Source organism: Eschscholzia californica, unplaced genomic scaffold, assembly GCF_041429995.1.
Source record: "Eschscholzia californica isolate CP2 unplaced genomic scaffold, dmEscCali1.0.p SCAF_3, whole genome shotgun sequence".
NCBI lineage: Eukaryota > Viridiplantae > Streptophyta > Magnoliopsida > Ranunculales > Papaveraceae > Eschscholzia > Eschscholzia californica.
Genome location: NW_028238420.1, coordinates 38,529,945 through 38,536,849, shown reverse-complemented (window position 1 = coordinate 38,536,849; position 6,905 = coordinate 38,529,945).

The following is a 6,905-nucleotide window of genomic DNA, read 5'->3' as shown; positions in this document are numbered from 1 at the left end:
ACGTGGGGGCACTTGCCCCTTAGTTTTCAATTAGTTGTCCTATTAGCCCAATGCTATTCCATTTTGACCCCCTTATTTATATACCAGTTCATTTTTACGGCTTTATTCTTTGTAAATTCATTATTGACTCCTGTAAATGTTGCTAGAGCTAGTTTTCTTCATATCATTTTATGCTTTCTTTTAATTTCATTTTCTATATATAATTTTTTTTCCTGACTGTTTTTCTAAAATGTGTGTATGTTATTTTCGAACTATTTTCTAAAATGAGTTTGCTCTCTCTGTTTCCTTAACTCTTTATATATCTCTAATGCGTACAAGAGTACTTATTTATATTGGTTACAGTCAACATAACTCATAAGTCAATAATAGTTTAGTTGGCTTAGAATTAACAGAAATGTATAAAAATCACTTGATCGGGCAACACATCAAGATTTCTAGACAATTTACAACTTACGGAGATTTTATAGGGGCCCCCATTAGTGGTAAAAGGGCTCATCCTTTAAAAGTGCCCCCCAAATTGGTCATTTTGGTTAGAAGGGCCCCTCTAGAAAAAGACACTCCCCTTTCTCTAGCTTGACCTAACGACAAAGTTAGCGTCGTTAGGTCAAAATTATTTAAACCAACAAAAACTCCTTTCACTAGTCAAAAGTCTCACCCATCTTTTTCTCCCCCCACCTCTCTATCTCTCTCTCTTTTCATCTTTTCATCTCTCCCTCTTTCATCTTCCTTCTCTTTCTCTACTTTTCTTTCTCTAACCCTAAAATCATCCTCTCAATCCCCTCTTACCTATTTCTTTCTCCACCTAACCCATCTTTTCCATTCTTTATCCATCTTTCTCTACTACTACTTCCTCTCTACCACTATTATTAATAGTCATCTCCTTCTTTCTTCCATATTCTTCTATCATCTTTATATCCTTTCATCTCTTCTTTCCAACTTCTTTCTACATCAAATTTCTTCCTTCTCTTTCTTTTTCTTATTTGGGTGGCAATAAAATAGCTATTACTTGGATTTCTTGGAGTAAAATTCTTGAGCATAAATGGAGCAAATCTTGGATAAAATGGAGATACATGGGAATATGGAGTTTGAACATTCTTGGTGATTTCTTTCCATTAATTTCTTAATATTTTCATTTATTTTACAATGTCAATGAATATTACTCTAGATTCCATGTATAGTTAACTTAGCAATCTAAGGTTGTGAATGAAACCCATTTATACTACTTGTTCTTGATTAATTAAATCCTTTGATGTGCTTTAATGTCTATTGATTGTTTATCTATATGGATTGGATTTTCTTTCCATTACTCATGCCTCATAATTAGATATTTCATACTTTCGTTAAGTTGTTAGATGGAGTATTGATGGGTCATGAAAATGTCCCATCTAAGTCGTTTAATTTAGTCGAGTTAGTTCGTTTCGAGTCTTTATTATAATAAAATGGTTGGTTTTCTTGATTAAGTGTGTTTTGTGGAGTTAGGTGTGAAAAACGGTTAAAAATGAGGAAAAGGTGCATGAAGGGTATTTTGGTCATTTGGAGTCAAGGACATTCTGGTAATTTGGCCAAGGTCAGTGCGTGGTTGAAAAGTAGAGGTCGAGACGAGTCCGTAGGAGAAAACGGAAGTCAAATCGGAGTCCGGATGAGTGAAATATTCAAAGTCCAAGATGGGTCAAATTCTGTTGACTAGGTGGGACACATTCGGTGCAAGTTCGGGCATGCGGGACCAGGCGAGACACGTGTCGACGGGAAGAGGCCGGTATACGCGATTCCCGTGTTACCGCTAAGCAGCGAAACGGACGCTACAGGCTTGATTTGGTGTAACGCGCGGCAACTTAACTTGGTGGTCTCGTTCAAACGTTTTAATCTTGACCGTTCGTCTCCGCGTGTCCCAGATCGATTGTTGATATTTCCGTGTAGCCCGTCGCAACTTAATTCCGTGCACCAGATCCAACGTCTTAATCTCAGCCGCAACCTTCCGCGCAAATCAGATCCAACGGCTGCTGTGCATCTACACCTTTATTGCATATTCCGTGTTGCCGAAGTAGCGTATAAAGTTGCTCCCGACCACGTGTCTCCGTATAAACCGTCCAGATCCGCGTCTTGGAGATCCGACGGCTGCTGACTTTGTCAAGGCTTCTTAAGTTGCTTCCGGCCACACCTTAGCATCCGGATTTCGCTCAATTAACCTAGCCACCTGGTTTTGTCCTTTTTTAACCCATTAAATCCCAAAAGTAACCCTTCCTTTTAATTCTTTTTACCATTTAACCCAACCAAAACCCTAACCCTATAAATAAATCATTTTCTCCTCCATTAAAACCTAGACTTGCAAACCCTCTCATACTCCTTCTTCTTATCTACCTCTTCTACCATTAATAAACCTCTTCTTACTCAATCCCTCTTCTATGAAATCCATCTTTTTCTATCTTCTCTACTAATACTACTACTTTCTTCTCTACCATTAATAGTCATCTCCTTCTTTCTTCCATATTCTTCCATCATCTTTATCCCACTTCATCTCTTCTTTCCAACTTCTTTCTAGATCTAATTTCTTCCTTCTCCTTCTTTTTCTTATATGGGTGGCAATAAAATAGCTATTACTTGGATTTCTTGGAGTACAATTCTTGAACATAAATGGAGCAAATCTTGGACATCAAAATGGAGATACATGGGAATATGGAATTTGAGCATTCTTGGTGATTTCTTTCCATTAATTTCTTAGTATTTTCATTTATTTTACAATGTCAATGAATGTTATTCTAGATTCCATGTATAGTTAATTTAGCAATCTAAGGTTGTAAATGAAACCCATTTTGGATCTTTATAATACTTGTTCTTGATTAATTAAATCCTTTGATGTGCTTTAATGCCTATTGATTGTCATTTCATGTTGATTCTATAACCTTATTGTCATTCATGTTATAATTAGATATTTCATGCTTTTATTGATTTATTAGATGAGATATGCCTTTTAGATCTTGAATGATAGTGTAGGAAATTAGTTTTATATGGTAGTCAATCATACATTCTTAATTATAAAATTGTTTCATCTAGAATATCATCCGGAATCCAAATAGTTCATTATATTGGATCCCGAGTAAATACAAAAGAGATTTAAGTAATTAAGTGCTTGTTTTGTAAAGTGAAATTATGCGGTGGATTTTATAACCTTAGATATCTTCTTACCTCTCTCTTAGGTAGTTTATTTAGTTTTATTTGTTTTCTTATTTCTTGCAAATCAATCATCAATTTTATGAAGTGGTGTGTGTGTGTGTGTGTTAGTCTAAGTTAGATATTGACATTTTGATTATTGGGCTAAACTCGCCGTTAATATCTGAAGTTACCTACCTATCCCTTGGGACGATACTCGATCTTATTTTAAATACTATAACTTGACCCCGTATACTTGCGGGAATAGACCTATTTTTAGGCCCATCAAGTTTTTGGCGCCGCTGCCGGGGATAGGTTTAGTAATTAGGATACAGTTTGCTTGTTTTGTTCATTAGTTTAGTGTTATTTGTTAACTTAGACGTTTTTCTTTCTTTATTTTTGTAGTTTCTTATCTTTTCTTTTTTTTAGGTACCACTTTAAGAGAAAAGCCAAAAAAAAAAAAACAGGAACATAGGAGCGAAGGGGAACAAAAGAATCAGAAAGGAATCGGAAGGAAGAACGAAACGAGAGGAGCATCCGCTAGTATCGTATTCTATCTCTTTCTTTCTTACTTGTGTGTGATTGGTTGGATAAGTTTTGATTTGCATTGATAGCTTGTTTGTTAGTTCCTTGAGCATTGTGAGATCATGGCCCGTTCTTATAACGGTTGGCCATTTGATGTTGATGATGATGAGCTTATTTCGAGGATTCCCCGCACTAACCGACCTGATATGACCTTAGGTGAATACCAAAGGATGTGTAGGGATGTTTCGATTAGTGAGGGGAATAGACCATTTGAGTCTGACCGATCTCGTATGACCCTAGGAGAATACCGACGGATGTGTAGAGATGGTCAAATTAGTGATGGATATGGTCCGACATCAAATTTGTATGAGAGACCTTACATTCCACACTATTCTGAGACCGATGATTTTAGAGGCAGGTATGATCCTAGTACGTACGTTGGGAGTTATTATCAAGAGTCTTCATTTAATTATACTTGTGAGCCTTATCGTGAAGAGACTCTTGAAGATAGATCTCAATTAGAGTTTGCGAGTCGTCTGACTGAAATGATGTTACAACATGAAGAGACACAGATTCAAATGCAACAGGAGTTACAACAGAGGTTTGAGTCTCTAAATCATCAGTTTGAGTCTCTAAATCATCAATTAGAATCTCTAGATCATCCATTAGAGATGATGATATCACAGTTATTAGCCGACGAGGAAGGGGTTTTACCACCCCAAACTCAAGAGGGTACTAGGTCCGATGGCGAGGGTAATACGTCATACCCTAGTACTAAGTTAAATGTCGACGAATCAACTGAGAGGGCTCAAGAGCTTGAACAAACTGATAACCTTGTTGTCTCGTTTTCTCACCATGTGTCATCTCATCATGATTAGCACTACATTAGACTTTGAGATTCAGGATGATGGCTCTACGAGTAAGTTTGAGGATGACACGATTCCAAACTATCCAATTTTTGACACTTGTAAGGAGTCAATCTTAGATGCAATGCTAGGAAGGCCTGATATTATAACTGACTGCGAGGCCCCAGATGTCTTTGAGGATATTGATGATGTAGTAGTTAGAGACATGTTGGATAGTTTGTCAGACTATTTACCTAAGGAAACCATGGACCTTGACTTGGTCCCCGAGCATACTGCCTTACCCTTAGAGTCTAGTTCGACTTTCCACATGATCTCAAACTCGGTTGTTGATCCCTTTTGGGACATTTCAGACGTCTTTCCAAAGACGTCTATGGACATAGTGGATATTCTGTCCACTAAGCTTCCAGATGATTTTTTGCCTTCGACTGATATTTTGACTCTTCACATGTATGTCGATCCCTTTGATGATTTCTTTGTTGTCGTTCCTTCTATTTATACCTACTTAGTGGACTGTGCACCCACTGAGTTTGGGGATGGCTTGTTTTCTTTTATCGTCTCATGTGCACTTCGTATTCTTTATCTTTTTTTGAGACGATTAGCACCTGCATATAGCTTTCTTTGGGTTGACCCCCAAATTTTTCGTCTTTTGCTTTATGATCGTTAGGCCGATTAATGGGTCTTGATGTTTGTGGGTATCATCTCTGGAAACCCTCCACGAGACATAACTCGTGTTCTTGTGTGAAATCAAGAGAACTAAAGGCTAATTGCATAGCTCAATGCAATCGTGTATACCCGCGTTAGTGGTAGATTTTGTATGTGGTCATGTCTTTTATGTGATTCATTCTCATGATATTTGTTGATATTTTAGGAGCAATTCTTATATGTTTTACTTCTAAGGCGTAGTTTGTTCCAAGTTTGGGGATGGCGCGAGCTTGGCATCAACTTGGAACCTCTTTATACATGAGCCTTGGTAGTATCATCTTTTATCTCCTTCGGTTATGGTAATATCTCTCCACTCTTCTCTTTAGATTGATGTGTCTCTTTATCTTTTGGTGAGTGTATGCTTAGAACATTGAGGACAATGTTAGTTTTAAGTTTGGGGATGCGGGATATGACCATAACCAATGCATAACCATGGGTTCAAAGACAAAAGGGTTCAAATTAGCCAAAATTTGAAAATTTTGAACATTTTGAGTAGATTTGCATGTGATTCTAGTGATAGTTTTAAGAATTTTGATGCATATGTGTCGAGTTGATGAGTTTTGTGATTGCTAATGGCCTTTGCATGAAAGTCGAGTCTTTTAGTGTTTGTGTTGTGCCATGTGAGTTACATCTTAGTGAAGAAGAAACATTTCTAAGAGACCTAAAGTAGTCATTAGTGGAGACTTAACCCATGTGAGAGCTCAAAGCCTAAATTTCCATTCGAGTGTACTCTTCCGCGCTAACTCCGAGTAGAATGAAGAGCTACTCAACCTCGTAACTTGTAAAAGAGCTCATTTGATCTCGTGTGCTCAATTTCCTTAGCCACTAGGAGTGACATTAGGATAGCGAATTAACCTTGCCTTTGTAGTCCATGAAACCCAATGGGAATGCCAACTAGAGGAAAGCGGATACTCCATCACCATCCATCATCTTATATCCCGAGAATGAAGACATGAGATAAAAGAATGAAGAATGTCAAAAGCAAGTATTGAAATGAAAAGTTGATTGCAAGAATAGAGTTGTGTGTGTTGTATTTTGTTTTAGTTGATTGTATTTGTGTTATGAGAAAAAAAAAATGATATGAAGAAAAAAAAAAAGAAAGAAAGAAAAATAGTGAAAAAAAGTGATTTTTGTGTATGTTTGAGCATGTGTTAGCTCTTTTGTGTGAGTGATGTGATTGTATATATGTGTTGGTGTTTTTGTTCATGAATAAGTATTCGAGGCAAGAAACAAATGTTGAGATGCTTAAGAGGTTCTACCATCATGAAGAGGTCGAAATTCTCGGTAATCCACCACCATCACATCATCTATTGTATCCGCTAACCTTTAGAAGACATTTTTAGAGGGTAGAATGGGTGAGAAGGGCGAGTGAGCTTCCCCACTCTATATAGTGGCTAATTCCTTTTCGAAGATCATTCGTTCCAAAATGTTGTCCTCACCCCTTTTTATGTGTTGAGTCTATAGTCGTGATCACACTCACACATACGAGCGAACCATTCTTGAGTGATTTCATTTTTTGGAGTGTATGTCCGTGAGGCCGAAGTCGAGGCGAAATGTACTAACTTGGGAATCAAAGTTTTGTGACTTCGGAACATAGATGTGCTTATTATGGTATGACACTTGCATTTTAGGGTTAGATCCTTTGTGAAGAGATCTTTAGCTTTC